Below are 15,740 nucleotides of genomic sequence, written 5' to 3' on the forward strand. Positions count from 1 at the left end.
AGTGGAGACCCAGAGGCATATGGAGTTGCTGAGGGCCACAGATGAAGGGGAGGCATGCCACAAATAGCTTTCAGGCTGTGTAATGAGTACCACCACTTTATGGCGACAAACCTATTCTTGGAAGCAGTCCCAAACGAGTATTTTAATGGCATCACTAAAGGGAACGTGGAAGGTGCTTGCACATCCAGAACATCAAAATATCAGAATATCGGATGTGAAAGTTCTGTAAAGGTTAGATAGCATCAACAACTAAACCTGTTGATCAGGTTAAAAAAAGAGAGAATGTTCTCTTGATGGCCTAGTGAGTAAAGATACTATTTGGTTTCACACTAAAGCCAGATAGATAAGATCCCTGTTATGTACTAAGTCTCACAACTGCTGCTTTACACCTGCCATATGTGAATGCTGACTGATTGTGACTAAAGGATCTGGAGAATGGGAGAGGGGCAGAGAGCCAGAAGGGGACAGAGAGAGAGAGCGTGAGAGAAACAGACAGAGACAGCATGCTAGAGAAAGGGTAGGTTAACAACTTGCATTCCTTCTGCACAAGAAAACAGCACACAATGCTAGGGAATTCCAGGCTGCCAGAGGAGGACATACTGACATTTGGCATTTAACAGCACATGGAGAGGAAACAATGGCCACAATTGACTTCAACTCTGGCTCCGTAGTTGGGGATGGAGACATGGAAATCGCACTGCTGTCAGTAAGTAAATGTATACCTTTTTTTACAATCTCTTTACCAGCTGCCACTTTTTTCATAAGAGATCCCCAAAGTATCTGATTAAGATAAAATGTTGCTCAAGCACACCAAAGTTAATATGATTGTTTCTTTTTCCTCCAAAGATTGCAAGCCAAGAGATAGAGTTTGCTGAAGAGCAAGAGCTTGCACTACCTATTACATCTGACAACACTGATAACCACTCATCCAGCTCACCAATCAGCCTCTCCCTTGCACATCAAAACCCAGAGATGCCAATTCAAGGGGGTACGAAGTGTGTAGATGAAGACTTGGCATATGGTGAAACAAAGAGCACAATGAGGCCAAAGGATACAGCTGTGCATATGGTACCTGATGTAGCTGAGTGACACTATAAGGTATGTTGTCATCCGGTCGCAGAGCAAACAGGTGAAATTCACAGGACCTGTGATGATGAGAAGTCTGCTAGCAGAGCATCAAACATTTACGTAGGTTCTGCATGATATGCTGCAAATGGCTGGGATATTGGTGGAGTCCACTGTCATGCTGTGTGAGCGGTCTTCAACTTACTGCAAGGCAACCTGAAGAATGGGGTAGCTGCAGGAGCATCTGCAAACCTTCCTCACTTTACGAGAGATCGAGGCAAATTAGTTAACTCTAGATAAAGGCACTAAATGAAGGATTGTAAGTCTTCAGAGACAACCTAGAGAGGTCACTATCAATTGGATTGTAAAGTCTGTACCTTAGAGGGGCCAAAGGATATTAGGTTGAGTCTCTCTCATGCATTTAAGGATCATTCTGATTCTGAGAGGTCTGCACTCCCACTAGTTACTGGTAACCAGAATTGTGTTCTCAGTATCAGTAAAGATGGTGTACTTGCCTCAGAATCTGCTTCCCTCACAGCAGCATTGACTCCCCACAGAAGCCCTCATCTTTGCAGATCCAGGCTGCTAAGGAGCCTCTGACAAGGAGTTACCTCTCTCATGCCCATTCCAGGATTTGGGGACTGTGAGAGAAGTGCCAACTCCATCTCAAAAGGCTTGTAGTATTTTACAGCATCCATCTATCAGGTCCCACGTCTTCAGGTAACACAAGAATAGGGCAGCAAAATGCTAGCGTGGTTGCCATCAGTATGCACAGTGCCAAACCAAATGATCTTTTTCTAAATAATAGCAGGAACTTAGGAACATGTGACTCCAGACCCACAGCAATATGGTTGACTCTGCCCTCTGAAATGGCCTAGCAAGCCACTCTGTTCAAAGACAATCAGAGATGGGCAACAAATGCTAGCTTTCTAGCAACACCCACATTCCATGAAAATATAAAAAGTTGTAGGTCATTCAGGCTCTCAAGTCTACTCCACCATTTAATTCAAACATGTTTGATCTGTACCTCAACTTCATTTACTTGCCTTTTCTCCATATCCTTTGATACTGTTAACTAATAAAAATCCATTGACTTCTGTCTTGAAATTATCAATTGACTCAGCATACACAGCCTTTTGGTGAAAAAAGCTCAAATTGTGACTAACTTTTGTGTGAAAAGTGCTTCCTGCTTTCACTTCCTCGCTTTGATTTTAAGATTGAGGCCATTTGCTCTGTATTTCCCCCTCAGAGGATTTCTCTGTATTTACCCTATCGAATCCTTTTATCATTTTAATGATCTTGATTAGATCACCCCTCAGCTTTCTGAACTCAAAGGAATACAGCACAACTTTATACAACCTGTCCTCGTAATTTAACCTTCAAAGCTCTGGTAACATTCTGATGAATCATGCTTTACCCACTCCAAGGCCAGTTTATCCTACCTGAGGTATGATGCCGTAACCTGAATGCAGTATTTCAGATGGGGTCTGACCAAGGCTGAAACATTATTTCTTCACCTTTGTATTCCAATTGTAATTGTAATAAATGACCAGAATATCTGATGTAAGGACTGCTTGGTGTTTGATTCTCCTGTATGACAATGGGGAACAGACAATGTGCTCATGTTGAGGCTCAGGATTAGGATGCGATAGCTAGCTGTGAAGAGCAAGGATTTTCCTTAGACTGTGACATATATTAATAACCTGGACATTGGAAACTCGGAAATGTAGTAAGTAGTGGGGAGGATAGTAACAGACGTCAGGAGAATATAGACAGACTGGTGAAATGGACAGACACATGGCAGATGAAATTTAACACAGAGAACTATGAAGTGATTCAGTTTGGTAGGAAGAATGAGGAGAGGCATTGTAAACTAAGTGGTACAATTTTAAAGGGGGTGCCAGGAACAGAGAGACCTGGGGTGTACATACATAAGTATTTGAAGGTGGCAGGAAAAGTTGAGAAGGCTGTTAAAAAGGCATTTGGGATCCTTGGCTTCATAAATAGAAATATACAGTACGAAAGAAACCTTTGTAACTGGTTAAGCCCCAGTATTGTGTTGGTACGGTATAGAGTATTGTGGTCGATTCTGGGCACTGTACTTTAGGAAGGTTGTCAATGCCTTAGAAAGGGTACAGAGAAGATTTATTAGAATAGTGATGAAAGACTTTAATGACATGGAGAGACAGGAGAAACTTTTTTTTCACCTTAAAACAGTGAAGGTTAAGGAAGGAAAGCTTTGATAGAGGCATTAAAAATCTGGAAGAGTAGTGTAAATAAGGAAAAACTGTTTGCAGTGGCAGAAGAGTTGGTAACCAGAGGACACAAATTTAAGGTATAAAAACAAGAAATGCTGGAAATACTCAGCAGGTCTGGCAGCATCTGTGGAGAGAGAAGAGTTAACGTTTAAGGTCAGTGACCCTTCTTCAGAACGTTTGCCTTTGCTCCACGACCTTCTGGTCAGCTATTCTGTAACCTTGTCCTAGCTACACCTTCTCCTTTGTTATCTCTTGCCCCACCCCTGCTTTACTTGCTTATAACCTTTCACATTTCTAATATTTGCCAATTCTGAAGAAGGGTCACTGACCTGAAACGTTAACTCTGCTTCTCTCTCCACAGATGCTGCCAGACCTGCTGAGTATTTCCAGCATTTCTTGTTTTTATTTCAGATTTCCAGCATCTGCAGTATTTTGCTTTTATTTTAATGACAAATTTAAGGTAACTGGCAAAAGAACCAGAGACAACAAGAAGAAAGAAGTTCATGCAGTGAGTTGTTAAGATTTGGAATGCACTGTCTGGAAAAATAGCTTTCAAAAGGTATTTGGATAAATACTTGAAAAGGAAAGATTTGCAGTGCTATGGGGAAACAGCAGGGCAACAATACTAAAAACAGGAAGTGCTGGAAATACTCAGCAGGTCATGCTGCCTATCTCCAGCACTTTCTGTTTTTATTTCAGATTTCCAGCATCTGCAGTAATTTATTTCTATTTTAGGGAAACGGGACTAAATGGATAGCTCTTTCTGAGCTGGCACAGGCATGGCATGATGGGTTGAATGGCCTCCTCTGCACTGTATCATTCTATGATTCTAAGGAGAGTTTTGGAGAGCAGACAGATCTTTAAAACTTCTAAACAATAGTAGTCTATTCAGCTGTGAAGCATTCCAAATGAGTCTGCCTCTCAGTTGTCTAGCAATCATTGCCATTGCAGCTGCTTCCTGTTCTTCCTAGACTGGGCCTACAGCATCAGTAGTGTTATTATCAGGCTCTCTGGTGTTCTCTGGGACATCTACCACCAATACTTTTCTGATTGCAAAGTTGTGAAGCATATAATATTCTGTCACAATTCACTGTGGACCTTAGTTGCAGATTTGGCTGCAGCCACAAACAGAACTTCTTCAAAGCTTCCTGCCTGAATTTCAGCCCTCTGACACAGAGCTCCTGGGATAGATCTCAGAAAGTGCACCTGGGTCTATACATCATGATGGATGAGTTAGATGATCTGGTTCTTCTCTGGTGCTGCTTCGTTAATAATGCTTCTCTTATAGACTCCTGCTGCTCCTCTTCTGAAGCATATAGATCTTACCAAGTGGAATTCCCATTGGGGAGCCTGTTATGTAGCCCTCAGATCCTAGCTCCGTAAATGTCTTGAAGTTAACTGCTTTCCAAGTATAATAGAGAATGTAATGGAAGTCTCCTTGGGTATCATAGTATTTTTCCTTTTCCAATACCTGCAGTGAATCCCAAGATACACACTAGGGTGTCCACATGAAATCGCAGTTGAACAGTGCCAACAAACACAATAAATTGCATTTATGTAACATCTTTAATGTAGGAACGAGGGTTTAAGTGTTGAAGGAGGTTTTATTTTATCTATTCACTGGATGTGAGCATCACAGACAAGGCCAGCATTTGTTGCCCATCCCTAATTGCCCTAGAGAAGGTAGTGGTCAGCTGCCTTTTTGAATTGTTGTAGTCTGTGTGGTGAAGGAGAAGAACTGTTCTGAAGAAGGGCCTTTGACCTGAAATGTTAACTCTGCTTCTCTCTGCACAGGTGCTGCCAGACCTGCTGAGTATTTCCAGCATTTCTTGTTTTTATTTCAGATTTCCAGCATCTGCAGTATTTTGCTTTTATTTTACTTTAGGAGCTTGGGTTCATCTAAGAATGGTTTTGTCAGACAAGCAGTTGAACAACACTAAAGCCTTGGATGGGTGGAGAGAGGTGGTAGAGAGAATGGGGAATAAACATCCCCTGGGCAAATTTGTCAAGAACATAACTGATAAAGCTGGCATTGTTGATATTTGAACAACATAATTTTAAAAGTTAGACCTGTGACTTCACAATACACAGGTACTTAGAATAACTTACAGGCATGATCTGGAGACTATTGAGAAGCAGAATTTTGCTTCTTTGTTCCATAAGTAAGACAATGGGAAATATTGAAATATAGAGGATGGGAATAAACATTACAGAAAGATGATGCAAAATGCATTGGAAAAACATAGAGTTTGTCCAGTATATAAAGATGAATCTGTATAAGTTATTGTGCAATCTATAAAATAATCATAAAATCTCTTTAAATCCTGATCTGCATAATACAATACTAGCTCCAAACTGTATACTTCAGTCAGATTCCTAGAGATTATTAGAAATTCCACTTCTATTTCATGTCAAACCCTAATCTGTATAATTCGTTATGGTTTAGTTTGTTTGCTGCAGTATTGCCCTGTAACACTCAATTTGTTTTGTTTCCAATTCTGTTTCATTACAAATAAAAAAAATCCTTGCATTTATATAGGACTTTACCACATTGAAATGAATCAATCACTTAATATACACAACAAATTATTATTGGACTGCCCTGTTGACTGGTATGCAGCTATTCAATGTCAAAAAATGCATAATAGCAGAATAAGCTGTTAATCTGTTTGTTCATGACATTCACTAAGGGAGGAATGATGATCAGTACAGCTAAATCATACCTAAATCCCAGATTTTGTATGCCAACTCTACTAACAAATTGCGATTTATAGAAATGAATATTAGTCTTGATATTGAGAATTTTATTGTGATTAGAAACTTTAATAAAAAAAACTGACCTATAAACACAATTTAAACCCATATCCACTTAATTCACAAAGATCATTAAGATAAGTACAGATAAACAAGATAATTTGGCATCCAGCTCATCCTTCCATAGAAGCCTATTTGACTCTGAGTTGAGCTTCTGACCCAATATCCACTCCCTCCTTCACCAAAGACTACCTACCTCCACCTGCGTACTGCCACCTATACCCACCCCTGCCTCAACTCATCTGATCCTAAAACCCTCATCCTTGCCTTTGTTACCTCGAGACTCGACTATTCATATGTTCCCTTGGATGACCTCCCACCGTGCATCCTCCATAAATTTGAGTTCATCCAAAATCTGCTGCCCATGTCCTAACTCACACTAAGTCCCATTCACCCATCACCCCTGTGCTCGCAGACCTCCATTGGCTATAATGGATCCAACTTCTCAAAGAGAATGTGTTTTAGTTTTAAAGGAATGCTGTACTCCAGGATGAGGTCCTGTAATATTTGTATCCCTAAGCACTTTTTGGCATATTTTAAAGCTTTTGGCAAAATTCCTGTGGGAGGAAAACATTTGTTAGCAATAAATCTACCCAATGACTGCATTTGTTGTTTACTTAATTTTTTTCCCTGCATTTTTTCAGCTGTGGCTCAGTTGGTAGCACTCTCATCTCTAAGTCACAAGATTCCAGGTTAAGTCCTGCTCCAGGGCTTGAGCACAAACATCTAGGCTGATAGTCCAGTGCAGTATTGAACTATTGGAGATGCTGTCTTTTGGGTGAGATGTTAAACTGAGGCCTCTCTGCCTGCTTGGGTGAAGTAAATCAACATTAGTCTCATTAGTAAGTGAAAATTGTGGTCAGATAACATGGTTATGTGTCTCCATGCCATTTTGTTCTCTGTGCGCATAGGGGCCACAAGTTCCTCAAAATGCCCTCAAGCGCCATGTAGGCTACAAGTCATGAAGCATCTACTTCAAACAACATTTAACAGGCTCCTCAGCTACTCTAATGCATGTAAAATTTATGGGAGATGTTTTCTATTGCTGTTGTCTTCGGCAGAGCTAGGAAGTGAGTTTACCCTCTTAAGTTGTTTTCATAGGCTGTGCTTTCCACCTGCACCGGCTGCTACTCATTTATACTTGGTGAGTCACCCAATGATTACCCCTCTAACTCTCTATATGTATTATTTGCAGGAACAGGGACCGGAATTTTAAGTGGCGGCAGAGGCTCCGCTGAAAAGTTGGGGGCGAGCCCGCCTCCACTGGGCCTGGAAGCCACACAGTGATTTTCTGTGGCTCAGATTCTTGATTGGCCCCGGGCAGGATTTCCACCCTTCTGACACAGGAAGCCCACTTCCAGGGGCTGCCAGCCAATAAGAGGGCCAGTCATCCTCAGTCCTAACAGCGCCACCACGAACGGTGGCCACAGCTGAGACTGCACAAAGCCAGAAGAGGACCATGGATGCCAGTCCTGAAAGGTGAATGGGATTTTGCGCCTCGCCGGGGAAAATCGTCTGGGCATTCGATTAGGAGGGCGGCGGTCAATGCTTAAGCTGGGGTGGCTTGTACCACACGGGGCCCTCCGTGGGGCACAGGGTGCCCAATCAGGAAGGCCCCCACTCAGCCCACATGGAGGCTGTCTGGTTATACCAGGCAGCCTCCCTAGGTAGCGAAGTGCCCAGCTGCTGCTGGTAAGATGGCAGCGGGAGGAGGCCTTTAAGTGGCAATTAATTGGCCACTTAAGGACCTCAATTGGCCTGGGGTGGGCGGCCGTTTTCAACCTACCCCGTTGCTCGTAAAATGGCAGGGGGGGTGTAGGTTAGCCGACAGGAACAACAGCTCCTGCCTCCCAGTTGATTTTACACCACCCCACCTCCAGTTCACTCCTGGGGGGGGAACATAACATTCCAGACACAGAATCCTGAGGGGTTTCCATACAGAAGTCTTTGAAGGTGTCAGAAGATGTTGAAAAGACTGTTAAAAAAGCATTCAGGATCCTTGGCTTTATAATAGAGGCATTAAGTACCAAAGCAAGGAACTTATGCTACATCACTGGTTAGGTCCCGGCTGGAGTATTGTGTCCAATTTTGGGCACCGCACTTTCGGAAGGATGTTAAGTCCTTGGAGAGGATACAGAGGAGGTTTACTGGAATAGTAGCAGGTATGAGGGACTTCAGTTACATAAGGAGAATAGAGAAACTGGGATTGTTCTCCTTACAGCAGAGAAAATTAAGGGTAAATTAGTAGAGGTATTCAAAATTGTGAGGAGTTTTGACACAAAACTGAGAGAAAATGTGACAACAGGAATTAAAAGTTGCAGATGGGAATTGTGTAGAAATGAGATTTGTCTTATGAAATAGATATAAAATAATATAGACAAGGCAATGAACGTAAGATCTGACTCTTAGTACAAAATATACATGTTCTGACCATTACTGTTTATTATACATTTCTCTAAATGAATTCAAAGAATTAATAAAAGTTTTTTTTAAAAACAATGGCTATTATCGCTTTGTAGCATTGTTGTGACGCTGTATTTTGGATGAGATGTTAACTAAAGGCCTTGTCTGCTCTGGTGGATCGTAAAAATCCCATGCACTATTCAACGAAAAACAAGTTCTCCTGTAGTCCTGGCTAACATTCCTCTCTCAAACAACCCGCTAAAAACAGATAAACTGGCTGTTTATTCATGCTCTGTTTGACTGACATTGCTGTGTGCAAATTGGCTTCATAACAATTTTGAAAGTCATCGACTGTTTGTAGTGTACATTGGGACTTGATAAGGCACTATATAAATGCAAGTTATTTTTTAAAATCTTAAATCAAATCAACAGTACAAATCTCTCCTGTAAGTGTCAGCTTGGCTTCGTTGGTAGCACTCCTGCCTGAGTCAGACGATCTGCTCCAAGACTTGAGACCATAACTGATGCTAACATTGAGGGTGTGCTGAAATATTAGGGGTGCTAAATTTCAGATGAGATGTGTTGCAGACAGATAGGAAATGATAGGGATGGTTTCCAATTTTTTTCACCTCTCAACTGACCAAAGACAATGTTTTTATTAGAAATGTGTTTTCACCCCTGAGTATTTTAATGGTTAATAAACAGATAAATGACAGGTTTTCACATAAGTTTAAGGAAAGGTAAATGTTTATTAAGCAGCACCCAAAAATATTTGCAACTTCACCCACGCTCACATGTACGCAGAGACACAAGCACACAAGAAAAGATAGAGATTAAAACAAAGCATGCATATAGGTCTGATAGTTTAAATAAGAGTTCACTGTAACCCTGGCATTCTTCAACATGGGAGGGTGGGTGAAGATTTTTTTTTTTAAGAAGCGCAGACCTTCTTTTCCTTTTTCCTGGTTCACTGAAGAGAAAATTTGGAAAGTTTCAGGAGGGCAAAAGCGTTGTTGCAGATTTCATTTTGTTGTATCTCCATCACAGTTCAATGTTGAAAACCCTGGTAAGAATTCTCAGGTATGGAGCTCAAGGCCACTTTCAGTCCCTGCCTATAGATGGTTTAAAGATGGTGTTCTGGGCAGGGTCCTTCTTCTTCCACTGCAGCAGATGGAATCTCTCTTTCTCTATCTCTGTCTTTGTCTCCCCAGCATATACTTGTATTAAGCTCCTTATTAGACCCTTGGTTTCTGTCATGTGACCATGGTTTTTCTTTACCATTGTCCTCATAAAGGGTGTCTGATGCTGGGGCTGATGCTGAGGTATGAGTGCCACCCATCTTCATTCCATTTTGATAAAGTGGAGGTTTTTTGCATCTATTCATTTGAATTTGGAGACACCATGTCTGCCATGCCATTGTTGACCCAATTTGTTGAGGAGAGGTTGTGATTAACACAAAATGGGCCATTCACATTTTAATGACTTATATCCAAGGTTGGTCTAGACATGAAGATTGAATCAGGGTTTTTGTAGTTTCCATGTGTAATGGCAGTACAAGAGAAGGTCACCTGACCTCTTGACTCCATCTTGTTTTTCAGGAAAAGTGGCCGTTTTTTGGGTTTGTTTTATAAGTTCATGATATTGTTCATAGTTCCTCCTGGCGTGAACATGACAGATGTTAAAATGAAGCCATGTGTCTTTTAGAAGGATGGAAAGGATCCTATGACATTATCTGAAGCAAGTGACAATACAAAGATAGGTAGAAAAGCAAGTTATGAGAACACAAAGTTTCTGCAAGGAGATATAAATAGGTTAAGTGAGTGAACAAAAATTTGGCAGTCTAATGTTGGAAATGTGAGGTTGTTCACTTTGGCAGTAAGAATAGAAACTGTTATGACCAGGTGAGGAAAAGGTCCCAGGCTTCCCGCTCGCCCCTTCTCTGGTTTGGCCATAACAGGGTTTATCTTTTTAAACACTGTGATTTTAGCTTACCACCTCAGTGAGCCCTTGCTCACTGCACTCTAATTATAACTGCAAATGAACCAATCAGACAGGTTTTCTTGGGTTTAAACAAGAAAGATGCAAGTTTATTAACCTTATCACTCTAACCCGGTTAAAATTACTGAAATACGCGATACGTCCACGCCCACATTCACATGAAAGGCACATACACATACAAATAGATACAGAGGGGAAGAAAGAATTGGGAGGTTGAAGTAGAGTTGGCAATAAATGGAATACAGATATTGTCCTTAGTGTCCTTGATTGAAGTTAAAGTCTGGGAGTCCTCACTGGGACCACGTGCACAATTTCAGGCTTGCTTCTCAGGTACCAGAAGGCTGAAGGTAGGTTTCAACTGCATCCTTGGTGGTCACCTGTAAAGTTCTGTGGTCTTGAGGTTTTAAAAAGCTGCCACTGTGGTTTCCCTGGGACTTTGCTGGAGAGGGAGAGAGAGTGAGAGAGACTCTGCCAGTCCAGTTGCAGTCTTTTGTTCACTGAGGCACAATTAAAAAAAACCTCAGTGTTACCAGCAGGTATGTCATATGACCATCTCTTTGTTTGAAACCACAGTTCCTGGAGGGGTGTTGGAATTTGGAGTCTTTCAGACATACCTGGTGGGGAGTGGAGTTTGTCTCTTACAAAGAGGGTGTCGATGTCTTTTGATTGGTTTTGCCAATAGGGGCAATCTTGCTAATTGGATCAGGGAGTACTTCCATTGTTTCAGTTAGACTGGTTAATATCCTTCTGTCTCTCAGCCAGTCCTTGTCTTCTCAGAATGCAAATGTGTGGCGATTTCTTTAACTGTTCAGTTCTGCTTTTTGAAGTTATTTGGAATTTCCAGTAGAAGTTTCAAGCAGTGTTCCATCTGACGAAATTAATATGTTTCCATTTGGCAGGTGTGGTTTCCATCACAAAAGGCAGGATATTATTTAAGTGGAGAGAGACTGCAAAATGCTATGGTACAGTTGGAACTGGTTGTCCTCGTACATGAAGCTCAAAATGTTAGCATGCAGGCACAGCAAGTAATTAGGAAAACAAATGGAATTTTGGCCTTTATTACAAGGTGTATGGGGTATAAAAGTAAGGAAGTCTTGCTACAACTGTACAGGGCATTGGTGAGACTGCACCTAGAGTACTGTGTACAGTTTTGGTCTCCTTACTTAAGGAGGGATATACTTATATTGGAGGCAGTACAGAGAAGGTTCACAAGGCTGATTCCAAAGATGAAGGGGTTGTCTTATGCAGAAAGGTTGAACAGGTTTGGCCTATGCTCATTGGGGGAATTGTTCTGCTCTCCTGCATGGCTGGATTGGAGGCGGAGAGAACATATAATCGGATGGGATGGTGGCGCCAGGGGGAACCCCGCCACCTTCCCGCCTTCGCCGAAATTAAGTCTGGGGTGGGAAGGCCTGTGAACAGCCTTCCCGTCCTGCCACCAACTGAGGCCCTTAAATGAAAATTAATGCCCAATTAAGGGCCTCATCCTTCCGCCTCAACCAGCTGAGCGGTGGGCGGGCCTGTCGCCTTATAGGAAGCACAGCAAGAAAAACCATGCGGTTTGCTTGTTGGATCCAGGGTGGGGGGAGGGGGGTCCCTTGTTAAAAGGCACAATGCCTGAATGAAGGACCCAGCATTGAGAAGGTCAGGGCCCGTTGACAGCCACCCCCACCCCACGCAACTCCTCCCGCCCTGACCTACCTGAGGCCTGGGTCCAGCACTGCTCCTCAACCTCGGGTGGGTGCTCCACTGGCAGCAGCCACCCCAGCCCTGGTGGCATTGCTCAGTTAAAGAGCTGTCGCTCTCTGATTGCTGGCAGCTCTCAGAAGATGAGACTTCCATTGCTAGGCTCCTTGATCCCGGGCAAGGCCCGCTGCTGTCCAGTTAAGTGCCTAATGGGCACTTGATTCGGCAGGCTTCCCACAGAAGGGTGATGCGAGGTTCTCAGCGGCACTTTTGCCAGAGGTCGAGATCCCCATTGCCCAGATAAAATCCCAGCCATTGGTGTTTAGAAGAATGAGAGGTGATCTTATTGAAACATATAAGATTCTGAGGGGACTGGACAGGGTAGATGCTGAGAGAATGTTTCCCCTCGTGGGGAAATCTAGAACTAGGGGGCACAGTTTCAAAATAAGGGGTCTCCCATTTAAGACACAGATGAAGAGGAATTTCTACTCTCAGAGGGTCTTAATCTTTGGAATTTGCAACCCCAGAGAGCAGTGTAGGCTGGGTCATTTCTCTCAGAGGGTCGTGAGTCTGTGGAACTCTCTTCCCTGGAGAGCGGTGGAGGCAGGGTCATTGAATGTTTTTAAGGCAGAGGTAGACAGGTTATTGATCTACAAGGGAGTCAAGGGTTATGGGGGACAGGCAGGAAAGTGGAGTTAGAGCCACAAGCAGATCAGCCATGATCATATCAAATGGTGGAGCAGGATTGAGGGGCAGAATGGCCTACTCCTGCTACTATTTCGTATGTTCTTATGTTCTGATGGTTACCTGGTCAGCATTCTTCCCTCAATCAAATACAGAAAAACTGGTCATTGATCTCACTTATTGAATAGGGGACCAGTCAATGTTCAAATTGTCTATATGATAATAATGACTGCAGTTCAAAAGTAATTAATTGATTGAGAATTACTTTGCAATGTCCTGTGGATCTTTCTTGCCAAACATAAAGCCCTTTCTAAAATCTAACAACGGATCACTTTCCTGTGTTAAAGGCTATAACACAGGTGGTTAAACATTCAATCACTACTAGGCAGCTGGACACTATACCAGAAAGTGAAGACAATACAGTATTTCTTTAAGTTGTCATCAGAGACATGAGACTCCGTGATTTAAAATTGTTAATTTTATCCCAGCTGTGTGCTTTCCAAGGCTTGGAACATTTCCTTATGTATTAATTTGCCTACATTTTGAAATGACAAACAACCTGTCCTCCACAGATTTTGTCTCATCCATAAAAAAAATTGGTTGATACAAGAACGAAACAAAAATCAATCAGTTAGAACTGCTGTTGTCATATGCAGATTAAAAGGTATTGCAAAACATTTGTCTTTTACTGTATTATAGAGCTTTTTGTCATTGCCAGTAGGTGGTGCTATAATAATAATTACTTCAATGTTTTTAAAATTGATATACCAAGTAGTTTTCTCGCAAATAAGTGGAACACCACTTACATGTGCACACACAACTCATGTATACAGACCTATGCACACCCACAGCCAGCCAAAACACAAACATAACCCAACATGTATTATCCCAAACACAGAACATAGAAGAAAAATAAAGATGGTCCCTTGCCATTTTAAACATCTTCATTGGGAGCTTACAAAAAGCATATTATAAAAGTGAAAAGAGGTTAAATAGATCTCAGATACTGATAAAACTATAAAATAAGCACATTATGTAAGAGGATGTTGATACATCAATCACAAGACCACAGGATAATTATGAATGAGGATGGAAATTCAGCTCATCTCAGTTCATGCATCCAGAATGCCCAATGACCCATTGCAATATTCAATTGTTTCTTAAATGATTACAGGGTTTTTACCTCTACTAATTTATTCAGGAGCAAATTCCATATACTGATCACACTGTGAGCAGCAGAACTCTGAGATCAGTCCTAAATTTGTCTTTTAATTTGAGCCTGTGTCCTTTGGTGCTACTTTCACAACTAAATTGAAAGTAATTTTCTGGATGCACCTCTCTGTACTATTTATTATCTTATATTATATAATTCTATAAATCAGCACCTAAACACTTTTTTTCAAGGCTGTAGGTTCTCCAATCTTTTCTCACAACTCTGACCTATCGTAGAAAATTCTGATATCCTGAAATATTGGGCTGAATTTTACCAGGTGGTCACGATCACGATGTTGGCCTCAATTCTGGGATGGGAACTGGGAAGTGGACACAGTGGGACATCAGGTGCGATCTTCCCAGTGGCGGCCAAAGCTGCTCCGGGAACCTCATCCAATTAGGGACAGAGACCAGGTTCCAGCATTGGGAGGTCTGTTCAGCGTGGCCTGTGGATATGGCCACAGGCTGCCTTCGCAAGAGAATCGCTATTGAGGGGCCATTAGCAGGAGTGGCAGTGATGCCATGGAGGTACCTTCAGTAGAAAGGGGAGCATTTGCCATTGCAGCAGGTACAACATTAGCAGGGACATCAGTCTCCATGAAGTGGCTGCAATGCATGTCTTCTGCTTGGGGAGACCTGAGCATTGCGATTTACTGCCAGCAAATTAATGAAAGGCTGCAAATGTTTTGCATGATGAAGGACTTATCTTATGAAGCAAGGTTGAATAGGTTGGACCTATACCTGTTGGAGTTTAGAAGAATGAGAGGTGGTCTTATTGAAAGAAATATCCTGAGGGGACTAGAACTAGGGGACACAGTTTAAGAATAAAAGGTCTCCCTTTTAAGACGGAGATAAGGAGGAAAGTTTTCTTTCAGAGGGTGCTAGCCTGTAGAATTCTCTTCACCAGAAAGCAGTGGTGGCTGGGTCATTGAATTTATTCAAGGCTGAGTTAGATAGATTTTTGATAGACCAAGGAGTCAAGGATTATGGGGCGCAGACAGCAAGGTGGAGTTGAGACCACAGTCAGATCAGTCATGATCTTATTGAATGCTGGAGCAGGCTTGAAGGGCCAAATGGCCTACTCCTGCTCTTAAGTCCTACATTCCTATGTACCTCCCGCTGTGAAGCCGCCTTTGCTGCATTGCCATGCTACTAAAACAAAAGCGGGATTGTGAGTTGTAGGGAAAATTTCAATCCATTGTCAGAATAGGGACAGATTGCCCTAATAAGTACCATAATTAGCTACCGGCCGCTGTTGGATGGGTAGCTGTTTCCACTGCGAACCCCCCTCCAGGAAAAGCACATGGAGATGGGAACATGGCACTGAGCCAGCCCGACATGATGCCATCAAACTTTCCATGCCCCTGCCCCCACCTCCAAAGCTACCTCTGTGGTCTGGAAAAATTCAGCCTGTTAACTCAGCTTCACTCTCCATAGATGCTGCCAGACATGCTGAGTATTTCCAGCATTTTCTGTTTTTATTTAAGATTTCCAGCATCCACAGTATTTTGGTTTTGTAGCAGATGTATCATACTCGGTATCAGCCTCATGGCTCTTAGAGTCATAGTCATTTACGGCACAGAAGGAGGCCATTCGGCGAATCTAGTCCACGCCCGCTCT

This window comes from Heterodontus francisci, chromosome 7, assembly GCF_036365525.1.
Source record: "Heterodontus francisci isolate sHetFra1 chromosome 7, sHetFra1.hap1, whole genome shotgun sequence".
Lineage (NCBI taxonomy): Eukaryota > Metazoa > Chordata > Chondrichthyes > Heterodontiformes > Heterodontidae > Heterodontus > Heterodontus francisci.